This window comes from Gasterosteus aculeatus, chromosome 21, assembly GCF_964276395.1.
Source record: "Gasterosteus aculeatus chromosome 21, fGasAcu3.hap1.1, whole genome shotgun sequence".
Taxonomy (NCBI): Eukaryota; Metazoa; Chordata; class Actinopteri; order Perciformes; family Gasterosteidae; genus Gasterosteus; species Gasterosteus aculeatus.
The window spans coordinates 8,909,130-8,929,401 of record NC_135708.1 but is presented as its reverse complement, the minus strand read 5'-3'; the positions used below and the strand labels follow the sequence as shown (position 1 = coordinate 8,929,401).

At 44.2% G+C, this 20,272-nt stretch overlaps 1 protein-coding gene across 3 annotated transcripts in view; it reads left to right on the top strand.

The window, feature by feature from the left end:
• LOC120811645 (partitioning defective 3 homolog) overlaps nt 1-20,272 on the top strand; it is a 277,609-nt gene that overhangs the window by 210,182 nt on the left and 47,155 nt on the right. The window lies entirely within an intron of this gene.

The window sequence follows — 20,272 nt, the reverse complement described above, 5'->3', positions numbered from 1 at the left end:
TGCTAAATGGCCATGTGATGTTCCCTCATATGTTGCTATTAATGTGTTTAAGCTCTAGTAAATAAACAACAGCTTAACAGAGCCTCAAAAAAGTCCATCCAAGAGTCCAAAAAAAACTTAAATCAATTTTACACAGCCTAAACAGGGAATGAGGGATCATAATGGTGACAATCTTATACACAACATTTAGATGATAATTATAAAATGGATAAATGGATAGATACAACAACACATCAGTACTTTATCAACATTTAATTTCTCTTGAATCTTAATGTATCTTTAGCATTCTGCATGTTCTTTTAGTAAAGCCAACCTTTTACCAACCAGACTTGTTTTTCCTTAAACATAATGCTTGTGCCTCTGCTGATTTGGAGAAGATCTGAGGGGTCACAGGCTTCCTGTAGGTCACATCCAGTGGTGACAAGTGTGGAGATTTATATTCCCATGGACTCCCAGAACCTTTAGGGGTGTTATTAATGCATCGGATAATACCCACCCCCCGTGATTGACAGCTGTCACATGGGGGCGTGTGACCTTTCACTGCTGGGCTCAGGTGGGGTAGGGTGCATGTGTTACCAAGCTGTGTGTGTGTGTGTGTGTGTGTGTGTGTGTGTGTGTGTGTGTGTGTGTGTGTGTGTGTGTGTGTGACTGAGACAGAGCGCCTCTGTGTGACTGTGAGTGTGTGAGTAGGAGTGTGTGTATGCTTTTTTTTAAGAGGATTTACAGAGGTTGAATCCCCATCCTGTAACACACCCATGACAGTCAGAGTAGATATGACAAGCTTATCTGGCGCCACTGATAGCCAGCTGAATCCATGTGCCAATACATCCGTTGTGTCAGGGGCTCTGTGAAGGCTACTGATCCATACGTCGAAGTGAAGGTTACCTCCATGTGTTTCCTGCGGATAGCCTCGTTGTGTCAGAACAGCTATCTACTGTCAACGATCCCACTGTCCGAAGCACAATCCAATAATAAGCTTGAAGGCCAGTTGAAGAAGTAGGCAAGACAATGCTTGACCGGTGTTCAATGAGCATGTGTGATCACACCTTAAGGTGTTGGTCATATTATGTCTATTCTTTATTCTCTTCCTTTGTCAGAAGAATATTAATAGAAATCTAATCTATGGCTCTCACAGAGAAATAAAGAGAAAAAGGGATGTGAGGATGGAAGGATGAGGAGGTCTGATTGGTATTGAAAAATAATTTCGAAATACTTTTGGTTGCTCGGTTGCTATAAGTTTATTCAGACCACCGGGGTCTTGTTCCATATTCCTGTTTTTTCCTTTGCTTGTCTTACAAACATTGTTAGGTTAAGGAACAAATACTAATAATACCATGCATTAGGTTGCCTGTGAAATAAAAAAAAACACTTATCCTTCCTGCTCTCATGTTTCCTAGATTGTATTCTTACCTTCACTGGTATATTTCAGCACAAAAAGCTGGGAGGTGCATGCTAATTATGAAGACAAGCTTATATTTTGTTTGGGGTCTGACCTTAAAGTATTGATAGCACACTATGGAGTTTCATTTGCAGGGGCCGGATTAGCTGTCGCGAGTGTTGTGATTTGATTTGAAATATGCGCCGCATGTTCAACACTGCATTTCTGTTTTGCACCTCTCAGTGCTTTGCATATCTTGTGCATGCCAGCCCGGCCTTACGCTTGTAATATTTGTCTTGCTGCCTTTGAGATATAATAATATGTGCTGGTTCTTATTTAGCTCGGAGGCTTTCTATTTACAATTTGCAAAGAAGGAGCTTGAAACACATTCAGATTCAAGACACCTGTCACTTGCCTATCATAACAAACACAAACAGGGATTTGCATTTCTAAATTAAACTTATTCGAACTTTCATTGTCAAGTAGAAAGCGCCGACAAAACGGAATTTGCTATTATTTCTGCCAGTTCCATGAATCAAGGCAGCAAAATTAGAGTTTTGTCCAAAAGTTTCAATTCGCCATTTAGAAATTGAGTGTGGCTTCCAATGTACTCACTTTGTTATCCTTCCAGGGCTATTTAATCCAGTATTTTTGGAGCTGCAGGACTTCCTGTTTAAAGGGAGAAGGAAGTCGATGAGGTTTGTGCAAGCAAGTCTTTTCATTCTCGGCTGTCAGTAAGTCTTCAGAATGAAAGAGCAGAATGAGTTGCGTTTAACCCCGACCTGGATACTGTTACCGCCTTCTGAGGTGGGCCCCGGAGAAACACGCTCTGATCTAAGGCACAGACTAAGGACAAGCTTTTAAAGGAATGTCTTAGTCATTTGCTCTCATAGTCCTATCCCCTCATCAGACATCTGAATGCACTGAAAATCGCACTGCTAAGTGACTCCAACCTTCATTTTTTTATTGAGAAGCCCACGCTTTTTACAGATGCCACAGTATGTAGCAATTCACAGTTTTCACCAAACAAAATAGTTGCCAAATTAAAAGATGTTCAAGCATTGGATGGAATTTGTAATTTTTTTTCGTATGCAGTGAGTTAATGTAACATTGTAGTTTGTTGCTTTCTAGCTGCCACTGTCTCCTACAGCACAGCAGATAATATTATACGGTGATATCACCATGGTGGAAGCCATCTCCTTATGATCAAATAACCTCTAGACGTTACGGACAAGTGCACAAATCTTACCTTGTAAAATTGATTTCAGGGAACACGTAAATGGAAGCAAAGTGAGTTGAATTTAGCCGTCAGCCGTCAGTTTTTTTGCCCCTCTTCTTTGGTGAAAAACGCACTGAACAGAATGCTGAACAGAGGTGGTGCGTTTTATGGCGGAAGGCTATACTCTAACTAATCAGAATCTACTATCTAAAAGCCACCCAGTCAAACATTTACCTTGCTGAAAAGACATCAAACAACGCTGCTGTACCCAGTCTGAGTTCTCATCACTTTGTTTACTGTACGTCCCTCTGTGCTGTCATTTCAACACAGCTTTTTAGTGAAATAGAAGACTTTCTATATTTTTTTTAGATCCTGTCAGCTAACTAAAGACACTAAGGGGCCCTTTGGTTGATATGGGTCGGCGCTCGTTTTTTTTGAGGAAGTGGTGTCCACATGCTTGTTATTGTCAGTCACTGTACATAATAGTTTTGCATCTTGGACTCTTTTTATACTTCATGTGTTTATACACATGTTCATTCTTTTCATGCCATTATAAAGTCAATCTGCGCTCTTGTTTATCCACTACAGTTTATAAGAAGAGGCTGCAGCTGGACAAACAGACCAGCTATACGCTTCTCTCTCAGCTAATAGAGCCCTAATAGGAAGGTCACTGGGACTGTAAAAGAGGAAATGAGTCAGACCTGAGCCCGTAAAGCCTTAGAGATACAAGGGCCCCCGGTTGCTGTGGGCGTCCACTGATGCTGCCCATTCTGCCATATCGGGTTTTACTGTTCCTTTCACGGTATCAGGGTACAACAAGAGCTCATTTGACAGTTTATTACCAACCTCCACGTTATGAGAGCTGGCAGCACCAGCGGTGTTTTGACAATGTTGTCAGACTCCATAAAACTGAAGGGCACCAATAGAAATACAGCATTAATTCATGATTAGTTGGGTTAAAGCCTTGTATAAAGCAAAAGTAAATATCATTTTTCACCCTAAAACCTGTAAGCGTGCTGCTCTATAACCAAGTCTACATGAAAGGAAGCCAGATGAATAGTGTTTTACTTTCCCGTTGCAGGGTGTCAGCTTATAAAAGAAACAGAAAAAAAGTTACACCTAGCTAAAATAGAATGACCTCATTTCTCGACAGGCAGCCGACGAGTCAACCCCTCCATCTGCTGAGGGACCGGGGGGGTTTGGGTGACTGGCGTTGGATGCTGCATTTCAGAACGACACCCTGACAGGTGCCAGGCTCGATGGGATTTGTGGGAAGGGAGAGTGAAACAAAGCATCACCTTTGAAAACGCAATTTGATTGACTGCTGCTCCCATTACCCAGTCAGGTTTCTGAAGCTCCTTAGAGCATGGGCGAGGAAGAGTCAGAGAGGCACAGGGGGGAAGAGGTGGGCGTTAAAGGAGGGGGGCAGGGGGGTAAAGAGATATGGAGCTCAGCAGTGCAAAACCCTTGAAGTCCTCTGCGAACTCAGCAGCTCCGGAGAGGATGGAAGGCAAACAGCAGCGAGAGGAAAAAGAAACCCAAAGACAGAAACACACACTACGGTGTTTTCCCCTTGCGCTATCCACTCTATACGCATATTTAGTCTGGACCTTTGCATGGTCTTAACATTGGGTAATGAGGAAGCAAATGTACTTTCCTTTGCTGATAAAAGGTCAGACTTTTCATCTCTGTAGAAAGAGTTACCTCCACCCAACAACCACACCTTCACTTCCACCACCTCGGCACTCCCTAAGCTCCAAACAAAGTCCAAACAATGTTCATCTGCTGCGAGACACGTCCACAGCTGTCCACTGGTTTAAAACCCACAGGACAATGACGCTTTCAACCTCACTGTTGGGTGGACCATCCTCCCTACGACCCTTTTGACCCTGTCAAATTACTTTAATGAGAACATCAAAAGTATTGCTATTCCAACATCAACCAATACTCATTGTGTTAAATACTTAGAGAAATGCCGATGGGGAATGCTTACAAACCTTGATCGGCCAGCCAACGGACCGAGCCCAAGCAATCTCTCTCGTTTAACAGTTGCTCATTTGGCATCTGTAATTAACTCCACAATCAACAATTTTATAGTCTGTATTTTCACTTAGATGCAATCAAAGTGAGATTAAAAACAATTTCTGACTGCAACATCTGTAGCTTTGATTAAATCCTACCTCTCAGTAATTCATTGGTAAACAAATGAATCTTTTACACGCCCTGCATCTGCGTTAAGACTTTAATAACAGCCTGTAAGTCTCTAATAGCGTTTTCTTGTAGTTCCCAAGGGAGTAAAATGAATGTCTAGCATCAAGGAACAGTTTGCTTTAATGCGACACGTACATTAGTGGTAACTAATTACTTTTTACTCACTCATTGGTATCTCTGTTATTCCAGAGTGTTTTGCCTGGCGTATCCAGTCTCTCCCCCTCCTGTTGGCTGCCAAGTTGAACACGACTTGCAGTCGACGCTGACGGTGCCACATTTTGTTCCCTGGGCCATGGCACCATGTTGCGCCGCTGCCTTTTGTTTGTCTCTGACATCCTTCGCCGTTTTTCCATTACTCCCTCTGAGTGTCCTTGTGTGGGTGTGAAATTAGTGTCACAGTGAATGCGTGCAGCAGTGCCTTCTCCCGCTGTAATTGAGAATGAGAAAAAAGGACACCGAGGTGGTGGCAAGAGTTCATCTGGGATGTCAGCCCGTGCTGAGAGAGCTGCCGGTTTAATTAATGAGCCCGGGTGAGGCCTCGGGTTTAGCCGTCCTCTGCAGCTGGTTAACCAGTGTAGGTGATGCTTCAGTCCCCAGACCCAGTGTACACCAGATAACAAAATGAGGGTGTATTCTCACTCTGACTTTTACCTTTTCTTCCCAGCTTGCTCTGTGCTGTTGCAATAGTGCAAGAGGCCGGATGCACCAAATGTACATCAGCCTTATCGGAGGGGTTCTACGCTGATAGAAATGAGTATCTTCCAGGCAAAGCCAATGAATTATTTTTCTGGTCTGCTTTCATTTGCTTCAGAGAGGGCCCTGTGGGATGAATGTGATGGAATGGAGCACACAGAAAGCAATTTATCCTCCGTTCGTACCATTACGCTCATTTAAGAAGGCAAACAGCCTGTAAGCAGATCGCGGGGAGAGGTGGAGGGGAAGGGGGAGGTAGAGGGATATAGAACCACCTCGCCTTCAACGCTACATCAAGTGGATTGAGCTGATTGAGGTTGCATGTACAGTATGTTTTCTATCAACATCCCTCAAATGGGAAGCCCGGAAGGCATGCATACAGTACCTAATGAATTTGAAGATGAAGGGAAAGGGGAGCGCACCATTTAGGGCAGGCATGCCCCAGAAGACAGAATGGGGAGCAGCGAAGGGGGATTTGAATAAGGCCGAAGGGTACCGGAGCTTCGTTCACTGATCGTCACTGGAGGGCATCTCGTCCCCGGCAATCAGCTGCTGCAAATAGACAGTTGATCCCCCCCTCAACTCCCTTGAAGGCTGCAGATGCCTGACTCCTTAACTGACTGTACCACGCCTGGGAGAGATTAATAAAATACACAAATTAACATTCAAGTTTCTCTACACAATTTAGAGAGCGCCGTGATTTGTTTTAGGGTTAGGGTAAAATGTCTCAGCGTCTAATGGGGGGGGGGGGGGGGGGGCTTCGGAGAACATGTTGCTAGCAAATGTGGGACACACTTTTCCCTGAATTCCTGCTCTGCAAAGACTCTTTTGATTGAATAACACACCCCGTGGTGCTCCTGTTATGTGAATATGAGGCTCCTTTGTGAGAAACACTCGTTTTCACATGATAGATAACCCAGTTTCATAAACTAATCACGGATTCTCTCCGCTAGCAAGTCGACCCCGCCGCTCCCCGCTCTCACACAGCGGCACCAGAAATAGATCAGGTGTGGAATGCGATTGTGAGGCAGGTGACTGCGGAGCATGGTCTTGCCCTGTGAACCGGGGCGACAAGCAGATGACTCTCACGTTGCTTTCATCTGCAGTTACGCCGAGTTAAAAACACTGGGAAGTGATCTCGGAGCAGCATTTTAGCCTTTTGTGCTCTGATGTTTACCAGCAAGGGAAGTGATTGTTGACTTTACAATGAAAGGGATGGTTTAGGGCCGGGGTGTCAAACTCATTTCAGGTTCGGGCAAGATACTTCCCACTTTGATTAAAAGTGGGCCAGACCATCAATATCATAGGGAGGGGTGGCGAGAGCGATCCGGCCAACGGGGGCGGATGATACGGCCGACGGTATCGAACACAACGAGCTTCTCGTCTGTCAGAAGACTTTTCTGTAATTCTCACAATAGCAAAGTCATCCGGCGGGCCGGATTTGGCCTGCGGGCCGTGAGTTTGACACATGTGGTTTAGCTTCCTTCTCTCCGTATATACTTGTAGGCACGAGGGCAAAAACAGGTTTAAATATGAACTGAAATGATTTGAACTACAGCAACAGAACAAGACTCAATTGTATAGTAAGTTAAGGAAATGATCTGAGTACAAAAAGGATCAGATCAATTATTTTCCCTCACTAGTAGACAGATATTCTCAATATTTGTCTACTAGTGAGGGAAATTGCTTGCTGGCTGACTTTCCATTTCCATTCCAACAGAAAAAAACAGGCACAAAAATAAAAGATGATTAAACCAAACCACCAAATGTTTCGGTCATAGTCTCTGTCCCTTAATTTAGTCTTTTCTTGTTTCATCTCCTTCCCTACAGTATGTTGTCATCGCAAGAAAGACCAGGAAGCACCAAACACAAATCAGCCTGCTTGCTCTTACGTGCCACAGGGCACTCCGGCTCGGTTCGTTTTAGATGAAGTGCCTTATCTGTTTACAATAGAAAAAAATTGAGGATTGGAAGTTTAGTGTTTCATAATTATCATCTTTAATAATTACAATGCAATATATTGTTTCAATGAAACTTCCCATCCTAATCTCTTACTGTCACGCTCTCATTATAATGACTGAATCTACACATATTTGCTGTTGGAAAGAGTTAAAATCCTAACCCTTATTAATGGACGAGGCCTAGAAGAAAGAAATTAGCAGACTGTCACAGCTGTATCAAGAAGTTAGTCCATTCTAATCGAAAAACCAGTCGTTGTGTACAGGGCACATAATTAAATTTACCTTGCCCAAATCTGAGCCAGAGAGCATGTGCACTCAGCTCCCAAAGGCATTAGTTCTCTCTATTTTAAGAGCAGTATCCATATTCCTTTGTCAGACTACACCAGTGTCGAGCCAATCCCCGTGCATTGAACAAGCTCCCAGCGGCAAATCGGATCTCGGTGAGAGTCTTTGTAATTACAGGGAGCTGAATGGGTGAATACTTCCCAAATCCGCAAGACCATCCAGCGACACATTCCATCTGTCTAAAGCCCCCCTTCAACATTTGCGATCAACTCACGAGGAGGTATTGAAATAGTGCACACCGCCACCTTTTTTCTGCTGTTTGTACGGGAAGTCTTTCGAAAGTTTTAGACAAAATGTGTCTTTACCCTATCATAACAAATGAAGGCCTTTCACATCAATTCTGAAGAAATAATTGTTCTGCTGTAATGGGATTCTGTTCAAATTTAATACGTTGATAACATTGCTGTGTGGATGAATAATCCTCGGCGATTGTAGACGTGCGTTTGACAGCTACAGTATATCAGGAAGAATCTGAGTCAAATAAAATGTCATTTCTTAAAATGCCAATGCATGGAGAACAAATATGATTGTTTGAAGCGGTGTGATGAATCATCATTTTAAATATTTGAACTTCGACATTTAACAAAAGGAAGTCTTTTCGGGGGTTTTAATGCTACACCTGTAGCTCCATTTTGTTGGACAGACAGAGAATTGTCAAACATGCATGTCGGCGGAGTGTATAACCCGTGGCCATGCAGTGAATATGGGACTCATTCCTTGACCATTACCTTGTTATCTCTCACAGGTAGGGCATAATTAAACCAGAATATAGCAGGGGAGGCCTGGGGGCTTCTTTGAGTGTTTCTGTCCACAGAACAGGCTGGGCTTGGGCCAGAACTCGGCTGTAGATCCCCTTAAGCAAAATGGGACGAGTGCTCGGTGAGGTCCCCTGAGCCAGACCTGTTCAGTTTCCTTGTTGGACCTAATAAAACCCTGTGGGGGGCTCCAAACATCTCCCAAGCCATCAGGATGCCTGTAAAAATGCTCTTAGCCCCTTGCATCAGCGTAATGACAGCACATGGCCTCGTTGGTCCGCTGTAATTGGCTCCATGATGTCATCATGGACCATCATGGAGCCAACGGTCTTAGAGACTGGGCTGTTTTCAAAGAGGAATCACATTCACCTTCCATTGTATGCTCTCTGACTGGAGTTTGTCTGTGCCAGAAGAAATTACGGGGGAAGTTAATAACCAAAGGCTTTAACCTAGTCAGCCTTATTAAATTGGTTCACTGATTGGACCAAAGGTCTTGAGCAACCAGCTCAGCTTTTTCTTTCCACTGCCCGCCTATTTTTTGCAGCATGGAATTGCACTCAGAATATCAAGCTTTACATGAATTACATCTTGTTTTGAATACCTTCTGTTGAGGAACAATGTATAGCAATATAAGAAGCAACTCACTTTTAAAATGGTCTACATCCCAAACGCTGCAGTTTTCAGAGCTTGTGTGTGTTATTGTTGGTTATTACCACCTGACACTCACATTCGATCCACCCTCCCTTAAATTCTCAGACTCTGCGGCTGATGGGCTGTAAGCGTCCCAGTGAGAGATGTCATCCCAGAAACACTTGTCTTCTCGGCCGTGATTAAACATAAAGAATAACCCCCATCCTGCAGTTATATGGCCATCATTAAAGGCTCACTGGCGGACTGACCTGCAGTTGCTTTCACCAGGGGTAATGGCCATGTTTTAGTGGTAGTCAGGGACATCAATTAACATCCACATTGGTTTTATGATCTTTCGTAGGAAGTTGTGGTTTATCCATCGTATGTCGGGGAGGGCCGACTAGGTAATAAAGCCTGTGATTTCGAAGCAGTTCATGCCGGGAATATTTTATTTGTATTGCGCCGTGCGTGTACGCGTCCCAGAGCAGACGCCTGTGTTACCGTTATTTCTCCATAGCGTGTCAGCATCTTTCATTTATTAATAATATATCACAAGGAACTGAGTAATGATTGTGCAGGAATACTTTAATAGAGTGCCTGATAGTGGGGCTTAGAGGCCTGACTGAAAACCAAGTGGTTCTTGGAAGATGACGCTGAATGTGATCGGACCGGAGCGAGTATGGTTACATCCTAGATTCACTTCCTGATGTGTTGAGGTAAGGCCCTTTCAAAAACGTGCTTCAGGTGCAATTATGGTATTTAGGTTGTGCCCCTCCACTGGGAAGTCAGAGGTCAGGGCCAGCTGTAACACTACACCTTGGGACTTTGAACATTGTCAGTTTGTAGTTTTTGTAGCAAAAACCTGTTCAAGACTTTATTGGTCACACACAAGAATTAAAGTGGAGCAGTACTTGTCTGTATTACAACAGCTACTACTACTACTACTGCTACAGCCTGTACACACATCTTAATGGTGCCATCTGTTGCCTTAAAGCCTTCTGTACTCTACATAAATAGCCCTAATGAAATCAAAGTTATTGCCTACAGGCTGGCAAGTGGGTGGAGTCAGAAATATGTGAGCTTTTAAGAGAGAGGGAGGTTAAAATGAAATGTGCTGAGGAGCATTAAGGGGTTTGTAGGATCCACCATTTTTTACGAGGTACTAAAAATCAGGGTATCCCTTCTTCTGACCTGCTCATATATGCAATCGTTCTAAAACCATTACATCTCAATTATTCATTTGTTAACAGTCCATTAAGTGGGATATACATCTGTTCCTCATATAGAGGAAAAAACTAATGTCAGTTTGACGATGTATAACAATGGCCATTTCAAGTTTTGAGTGTGTCCACTCTGTGCTGTCACGCGATCCTAAATCTTCCCCTATTGGGACAAGAAAATGTGTCCATTGGAGGATCATGTATAAACTGTTGTTGTGGCTGACGTCTCACTCTCTGTCTTAATAATCACAGTAAATCTCAGCAGACATCTGTTTCACAGCAGAGCCTGAGTCATAGATGTAGCAAGAGGGTACATCCTCAAAGCGTGTATCACCGTGGAATGATTCTCTCGGTCGAGTGACATCATAAACTATAAGATGTTAGACATTCCGTCATGGGTCGCAGTACCTGTGCGTTCCCTAAAGTAGCTTGCATTCTTATCATGGCAGGTCTGTATTCATGTTAGTCTGAACATCACGTGTGCCGCCAAATCCATCAACCGTTTCTCAGCACGCGAGAAACCACTCTCAAAATCTTCAGCGAACATTTGTAAAAAGAACAAAGATTTCTACCATTGTTATTATCAGTAATACCAGGGAATGTTCTGTATAATTTTCGCCTCCTACAAAACTCTTTGCATTTTCTGCAAGACTGAGAACATCATAAATTGAGGGCAACAGCTCCAACCCTGGAGCAGAAGTGATTTATAAAAGTGATTTAAGACAAGTGGAATGCATTTGTCTCTTGGAAATAACGTCTTACATCACAGAGGTATTTGGAGTGTGATCAGCATATAGAAAAGGTTGCGACAGCTCCAGTAGAATGGAGGGACATTTTTTTTTTTATTATTTTAATGTGGAGACCTGAAATGTTCTTTTACATCCTAACAACCCTTCATTTCCTCGGTCATGGTGGGATTGTGAAGAACCTGCAGTTGTTCACTTCTCCTCTGCTTCATTAAAGCCCTTTCCCTCAGTCCACATCTACTCTCATTATATTTCCACCAATGCCAGGGAGACTGAATGAGCCCCGGCCATCGGAGCCATAAAGAACATGTTCTGTAAAGCACTGATTCATTGCAACAAAGAGCCATGGAGAAGGATGGATGGAAAGGGGGAGAGAGGGAGAATAGGAGAGATCGAGGGAGATGCTGGAGTGTACCCTTGAATGGCTTTGGACTATCAACCCCTACAGCTTCCTTCTCCTCCTCTGGCTGTATTTTTCCTAATAGCCTCTTGGGCTATTTCTGGGTCTCCTTATGAATGGGTGATGGGTGGGAGTCGATGCAGTGCAGGGGTGTGTCTGTGTTGCTGTGTGTGTGTGTGTGTGTGTGTGTGTGTGTGTGTGTGTGTGTGTGTGTGTGTGTGTGTGTGTGTGTGTGTGTGTGTGTGTGTGTATGTGTAGGGGCTCTCTGTTGCCACTGGAGACAAGTGAATAAATGCATATGCACGCACGCACACACACACAAACACACACTTTCAAACCCTGAATGTGGAACCTCCAAAGCTGATTAGTCAAACTTGTGATTTCCAATTTCAAACCGGCGACACAAATCCTGCACTTAATATTCATGCAGAAAGTAGTTAGGGCATCCTCGCCGTCCCTCGCTGCCGTAAGGCTGCGGGTTGGGTAGTGGGTGAGGGGGTGAGCGGGTAGGAGCTGATGGTTGGGGGGTTGGTCGGTTGTTTGCCTTTTAATCAGCTTATTTAAAAGGGTGGAGATGAGCAAAAAGAGGAGGATGACAGGAAAAGAGAAAGTGTTGTTTAGGGTGCAGCACACAAAGAGACTCACATACGCACACACACGCAGGGAAAACTTCTTATCTGGGGGGTGCAGAGTGATAGGATGAGAACCCAGTTATCACGCCAATCTGCTGGCCTGGAGGTAGCTAAAACAAGCCGACAACCGTTTGTTTTCAATGAAAGGCGTTACAGCGCGTCTTTTACTGTTTGTGTATACGCACCTCTTTGGGCCCGCTCACACCTTCGTCAGACAGCGAACACATCATGAACAGGATTAGGACCGCATCCGTCATACGTCGTCTCTGTTTTAGCGAGAGTGACTTCGGCGGTGCCAGTGTTGGTGTGACTCCTTCGTCTGTGCCTTGCAACCTTCTAATCGGGATGGCGTGCTGTGTCATCGCCCCGTTCCCCCCGAAAGGCAGAAAGAGGTGGAAACGATGGAGGGATGGGTGGAGGAGTGTGGTAGAGACAAGGGGAAGGGAGGTGTAAGAAGATGAACAGCTAAAGCAATCAATGATGTAAAAGTAAAAGGTGAATAGGATGTTCAGTGGTCTGTCTATTGTTACACTCACTATGTGCCTACATTCATTTACATTATTATTGATAGATGATAGGTTGAAAAGTGTGCTCTTTAGTAGTCATATTAGTTTTCTCTTCTTTCTTTTTGGATTTCTGGTAGTGGGCGGGGCTCATCAATTAACACAGGAACTACTGTTAGCTTTTGCTCTAAAAGCGGGCAGCTTCTAAGGTGCCGAAGGGAGTTCTCAATTTAGTGGCCACCTTTGAGGGCACTACATCCCATTGTCTCCACTTGAAGGAGCCTAGAGTTAACCTTATTTCGTTTTCTCTACTCAATGGGCACCCTACAGCGATCTCCATCATGTCTTCTCCACTGTTAAACCTTTTTTTCATATTTATCTACTGTGGGGGAACAGTAGGGCACTTCTAAATTGTTTTTAGGACATGGGGCACCAGCAGGCGTGGTTATCCCCCCAAGGGAGGGTGATAAGACTGTAAGGAATGCACAGCCGGAGAGATAAAAACACAGAGAGTAGATGTGTAGAGAGCAAAACTGAGGGTGAATGAAAAACAAACTTGCAGAAGAAGAAAGATGCAGTGAACCACACAAAGGTGGACAAAAGGACAAAAGACAAACCCAAAAGAAGAGAACACAGGGAGGCGATCAGACCTCCATCTCCCAGAGAGCAAGAGTGATTGTAGCAAGGAGCGCCTCAAACCTACCGTGCCTCCCCGTCGAGGCCACCGCCGCAGATCCCCCTCCAATCATTCATCTAGACATAGTGGAGCGGGGCAAGATGTTTCCAGTCCCCGCCGCACGCCATAACTCAGCGCCTCTTCCTCGGAGAGACGGCCCTCCGCCTTGCTCTCATCACTCCCATCAGTCCGTCTTTTAAAACAACCACCAGAGATTTTGGGAGCAGCGGCCGGCAACCTTTAGCGCCGCTCTCCACATATCCTCCGGCCTCCTCCCTGCAGGCCTGGGGGAGTCGGATATCAGGGAGAGTCTAGGAAAAATGGCAGCAATAGTCTACAGGGACCACAATTCACCAGGCGTGCTCCGCTATGCTGTGACATGGTTATTAGCCGGATAAACTAGAGCTGTCACCATGTCATTATTTATTTTTCTTGTTTGTATCACGGCTGTGCGATTGATGCCTCTGGTCCAAATGCGTTTGCTTTCCTTTTGTTGCAGTTTTGCTTTGTTTGCCCCGTTACCTGGCTGAGAGTAAAAGCACACAAGAGAAACACGCTGTCTGCACTTGTGTGCTTCTTTTCTGACGTTTTAAATAGTGTGCTGCAAAAAAATGCAGAATTTCATCCACCAACGTCAATCTTTCCTGCAATCGCCTGCAATTTGGTGCAGATTAATTAAGAAGTTGGAATTAGGAGGTGCAAAATAACATTGGAAATAGCATTAGCCTGTTCCGATTTTTCACTTACTGTTGTCCTGAGAAATTTCCAGCCAGTGCACATAACAAAAGAACGTACTTTAATTGACTAAATGGATTGAATTTGTGATGTCTTGTCGTCCCCCAAGTGCCAGTTTGTGATGTAGCGTATAAAACAGGCATATTTTTACCGCCCTCTCTTACCCGTAGCTGCTAGCTTTAAAGAACTGATTCATGTTTTTACTCATCCATTTGGCGCACTGTGTTGTGACGGTATCTAAATGCACCACATCAGGAACTAGTCTCCCCTCTAGGTTGTGGAGTCTATTTTATGAGTGGAGTAACAGCGAGGTCAGGGTCTCTGTGGCTGGTAAGATAAATAGACTGTTAGTCAGTGTTTACACCTGGGTCAGAATGATATATGTCCCCTCAGGGACTCGAAGATCTTATTCTCCTACTCATCTGCAGTCAAACATCGCAGCCCATCATTCTAGTTCTAGAGGTATGAACGAGAGTTATGGGCTTTGGGTTTGATGAATGTTGAACAGAGAGGATTCGGGACAAGAGAGAAGATTTATTAACAGGCACATGTGATGTCAACATCTCTACTTTGCGTTTGGAAGATTGCTTTTTGTCATTTTTGGTTTTGGAAAAGCTCAGGTTTGTTAAAAACATTATTGCTCTTTTAGAGTACATGGAATGGCAATATGTACAGTATGTACAATGTGTCACACACCTCACAGCCAAAGTTGGTTTTGCTTTATAACACCCACACTAAGACTAAAACAATAAGCGCATTTCTTCTTAATGCCCACTACATGCATACTGCAAATACCCCATTTTGTGTTGATTTTGGCCCTTGTGGACAAAAGCACCAGTGTTTCCAAAGAACCTGGGTCCCTTTGTAAAACCTTCCATTTAACTGGAGCTGAATGTCCTGCTTTTTGGCTCTTCGGCGATGCGGCGGTGTTGGCTCCCTAACTGCAGGAAGAAGGCAGCCCAGTAGCAGGTTCTGGGTCAGTTGTTGTTCTAAAGTCCACTAAAATTAAGCTTGTCTCGCGTTGTTAAAGCTCCAAAAAGTTTGGAGAATCAAATGCCTCTCAAAAGTAAATTAATGAGAGACAAATCTCTGTCTATTAATATTATTAATTGTGATAGACAGTTAAACAGCTGTGTTGATCACTATCGTGAATAATATGAATGCATTTTTGTCATCTAATCCCCCTGAAAGTGTGAATTTCAACTAATGTATAAATTCAGATTAATGGTGGAAAAACATCTTACCAGTGAAACTAAAGTTGCACAGGCAGTTTAATGGAAACGTCTCTTTATTTGTGGTTAAGCTCTTTCAGCAACTAAATATTACTGAGTATGTCTCTCACGTAGTAGAGTGAGAGTTTAGGTGGAGGTAGATTATATATTGAGACACAGCAACACAAGGGCATCCGCACATGCCTCAGTGCCTACCCAAATACAGAATCTTCCTGGTAAACACTGTTGTTTGAACTTTAATTCTAGGTCTTCCTGCACTACATAACCCAGTGACAGTTTAGGACGTCTTATCTTCATAGTCAGCAGCCCTTTGTCAGCTCCTCATCTTTCTTTCTCACTCCAGCTCACTCTCTCTTTCCTCACTCCCCCCTTCACATCCTCAAACACATGCACACCCATGTGGCGTAGCTCAGGCGCCCTGAGGAGCCGCTGTCAATCACCCGTCAGGCTCCCAGGTCAATTTGCCCTGCTGCCAAATGTGTCATATCAGTGTGCTCCCCGGTGTCAAGAGCCCTCATTAAAGGCCAAAGGGTAAACCAAGGAAGTGGACGAGGCCTTCCTCTTCATTATTTCCAGTCCCCTGTGACCCCCTAACCTCTCTCTGGCCCTCAACACCACCTTCCCCCACCCCCGACCCCCATACCTGGCCTTGAAAACGGTAAAACCTTAAGGCAACCATACTGTCATGACCCTTTTTTCCTGGCAGCCTAAATCCCTTCCCTCCTTCTCTCTTTTCTTTCCCAGGCACCCTAAGGAGCTACGGTGAACAGGGATGACTAGTGGCCTTAGAATAGAGTTTTCCCACAATGCACTCTGCATGGTGCCAGACACCTCCTGTTTTTAAGTTCGAGAGAGATAGAGAACTTACTCTGTGCTTTGTCAGAGGCTGAGAAGCTCAGCCACCCAGCAAAAACAAGTTCTCTTTTCCCAAGGGATGCCGATTGGGAACATTCATGCGACGGCTGCGTTACCTGTTTGCAAAGTGAGTTGTGAGATGAATCGTGTTGGTTTGTCCTCCGTATCAATGGGATCAGTGGAAGCACCCCTGCCGCATGTGGAGCATCTCGCTGTCGGCCAGGTACCGTGACGCCACAATCGAATCTGTGGCAGATTTACTAATTATTAATTCACAAATCAATTAACTGTCATCGCAGCATCTGTCTGATGAATGGCTCGTAATTAGGCCGCAGGTGTAGCAGAGTCGTCCTGGCTGATGTGTGCTTCAGATGGCTTTCCCGCGCATTAACCTAACACAATTAAACTAATTATTGATTTTTGTTTTGCCTCAGCGCAATTCACGGCCCAGATAGCACTCAGTAAAATAAGGCCCAGATTTCTGCGTAGATTACAGGAGGCGGCCAGAGGCGTGTGGCGAAGGACGTCGGTAACTTCAGAGCATGATTTATTTTTTCCGTTTTTAACCCTGCAAGGCTGTCGGTGGTTTGATATTGTATGAGACTTAGATTCGGCAGAGAGAAACAAGGTTATCTGCAGACATCGATGGCCTCGCCTCACTAACTCAAAGGCTCCATTGTTTGTTTATCGGAAAACAAATGAATCCCAAACGACATCTTGCCGTCCTTGGTGTGGGTCCGTGGTGTGGGTCCGTGGTGTGGGCTTAGTCATGATTACATAACCAGTGATCAACATTATATTTATGAATGCAGCTAATATGAACAGGATCTCACCTTTGCACGATGGGGGCGTGAGGTATGAATAACACAAATATGTTAAATCCTTGTGAGTATCTTGCATGAAGACTGCTCGTACCCATGGCGAGAAAGTATCCCATAGATTTGTATGTTACTGTTATCAAATTAATTGAATTTCACTATTTTGTCAAGGGCTTTTGGTAAGAGTGCAAGGATTGTATCTAGTATATCTATCAATGCCCTCTCTTTGTCAAAGGAGTAATACAGTTTGTTTTTATGGTTTGGATATTTGAGAATAGACACTATAATTCAGAAACCGTCTCACTATCCGTCTATATTGCCAGTGTATTAGAACAAGAGTTAGCATCAGAGGAGTAAAATGTTAAAGCTAAACGTCTCACATTTCATACAATAACTACAGGCACAGATCCATAATCTTTACTCTTAGGGCAGTGAGGCCGCATGCTGCAGAGTAGACAACTAGCATATCGTTTGGAACCTCACGGAAGGTTAGGAAAGCTGAGAATGAATTTTAAGATTGACTTTCTTAATAATGAATAAAATATATAAACCAATAATGATCATCAGCAAAGTGGTAAAAACTTTGTTAAAGTTCGTTCCGAAAAAATTAATTCTTCACAGTTTCAGACTGAAGATTATAATCCTATATCCCAATTTGTCTCGCCATGATGAGAGTCAAATTATTTTGGCCACTCCATGAATAAACCCTGTGTAATCTCATAATGTCTAAATGCGCCACCGTTGGCACCATTGCGAGGGCTGTGTGGCCCCGCGTGTGTGAGAATGTCAAGTGGTTCAACCCGGGGCCCATTCCTCTCTGCCACCTCCTCCGTTCATCTCGACGCATGCCAGCGTCCGCGCTGCATGTAAAGCCCTGCCCCTCACGGATAAGCCTCATTCAGGCCCATATATGGTGCTTGACCGCAGCGGGAGGAGAACAAAACAGGAAGTGTGGCGGGAGAGAGTCAAAGAGTAGAGAGCGTTCTTGGAAGCGATTGGGAGGCACGCTAATCCTTCCTCCCCCACCAGGTGCTGAGAGAGGAGATAACCTGCAAGACAATGGCAACACACCGGTCTCTACCATATGGGCCTGTGCGTGGATGTGTGTGAGGGCTGCTAAGCAGCGGGGGGGCGGCGACTGAGCGAGTGGGTGGGGGGCAGAAAGAGAGAGGGAGCAAGAGGGATAACAAGAGTAAGTGAGAGCCTTTTGTCTTTGTTTTGCCGGCCTAAGCAGGGATTAGTGGCTCGCTGACGCTTTCTGTCACTGGCCACATAGTGACGGCTGCTTGGAGGGGTGACCGCGTTGAGAGTGACCCGCCCCAGATTAAAGCTCCGCTGACTGATCCGGGTCTGGCAGCTACTGGCATGACCCCGGCGGCTGCTGGAAACTCGACTAGTATCAAAGCACCCTCAATGAAGTTAGCTGGACAAATAGTCGTTGAGAATTAACACTTTGCTGAGAAAAAACGCGTCGAACTGATGGCCGGCTCTTTGGTTGTACTCTGGTACCAGTGCTTAAAGGTCAGCCAGCCAGCAGCCACTACGTTCATCTGCAAAATAGTAAAAGAATAATAATTGCATCTACTCTTTTTAAAGAAACTACAGTGTTGCAATAATTCACTTTTTAATACACAAGAAAATATAAGGAGGAACATTTCAATTTTAAAATGATCACTTGAGTGGGACCACTGCACTCAAAGTTCAAACATGCGGAGAGGTCACTAGCTTCAAGAGTAAGAGGCATTATCAATGCCATTGATAAGTGTGGAAATAATACAATTAGATGTAATGATAGTTGTCTAAAGCAGATGCAACAGTGAAGCTGCTGTCTGTCTGTTGTATGTCTTGACTAACTGAAAAACATTGTATTCATTACAAAACTGCATACAAAACATATTTGCAAAACAACTTGTGGTTCAAATGATAAGGAATACAATAAGCTCAGCTGTGGCTTAAGGCTCTCTGTTGAACTGAAACAAGTGAAGGATAGGACACCCCACGTCCCTTTGTAAATAGCTCCCAAAAGAAAGTGTGTGATTATCGCTTTCAAGGGGCCCGTCACATGCGATTCATTGTGATTTTTTTAAACCTGATGAGTGCAGTGTCCCCAGTTACCTCAGCGCCCACGCACAGACATCCGTATTCCTGGCAGCCCCCACTGTGTGAAAAAGCACGATCAAGTAATCGCTGCCCTTTGCAATAGAAAAGTGTTACGTCTTAATTTAACTTCCTTTATCGATTTTGTTTATCTGCATCTTTCCGTATATTTCGTTCGTTTGAAAGAGACCACTTGAAAGGGGAAAAATGCAGGTGAGTCCAGACAAAGGGAGAGATAATGTGGGAGGGGAGATACAGTAAGATGAGTTGGCTAGATCGCTGTTTTTTGTAATCCAAGAAGAGAGTCTTGTTCTTTTCATCAACACTTTCCTCCTGTTGATCGAGTGTGATGATGTGGCAATAAAACCACATGCCCGGCAAGATAGGACACGACATAAACTTGGCACCTACTCGAATGCTTTTCCACTTTTCACCCTCACAATGGATGCATGTTTTTTTGTTTTTTTTACCATGGAATCAGCAAGGCAGATGCCATATCCATATCCATTTTCTTTTTTTTTCTTTTTTATCAATGCTGGCTTTGTTTGGTCAGCGCAGACATGAGCGGAGGACATTAAATGCAAAGTCTTTGTGGGGTTCTGTGTTTATAGATGTCCCCGGGCCTGTCCTCAGCCCACAGTGGAGATAACACCACAATGTCCACCCTATCCGACTGCTGTGGGAAGAGGATCGAGCTCCACCAGCCCTAAGGGTGTAGAAACCACAAATACATATCGAAAGACCAAATCAGTTTATGTAACATTGCTGCTTCGGGCTTGTTGAGCAGAAATACCATAATAAGGCATTTGTCTATTTAAAATAAAATAAAAGCCTGTTGAAAGGACGCATAAACCCTCTGCAACTGTCTTCTTCATGTTTATCTCATTTCAACAAAACACCGAACGGCCAGTATTATCATCTCAGATGAATTCTGATTAAATTGTCCTTGCTGTGGTTTCTAGAAAATAAACGATAGACTAAAGAACCACTTGAGATTGAACATAAACAAAGTCTGCAAATCACAAGGCCTGACAATGGCGTGGAAACTGGGCGGGTTCTCTGGTAGGAGGCACAAGACGAACAGGTGCAGGACAAAGCAAGGGGCAGACATGTATACACACAGGGTAAGGGCACGGGTGGAAACAATCAGGGGCGGGGCAAAACAA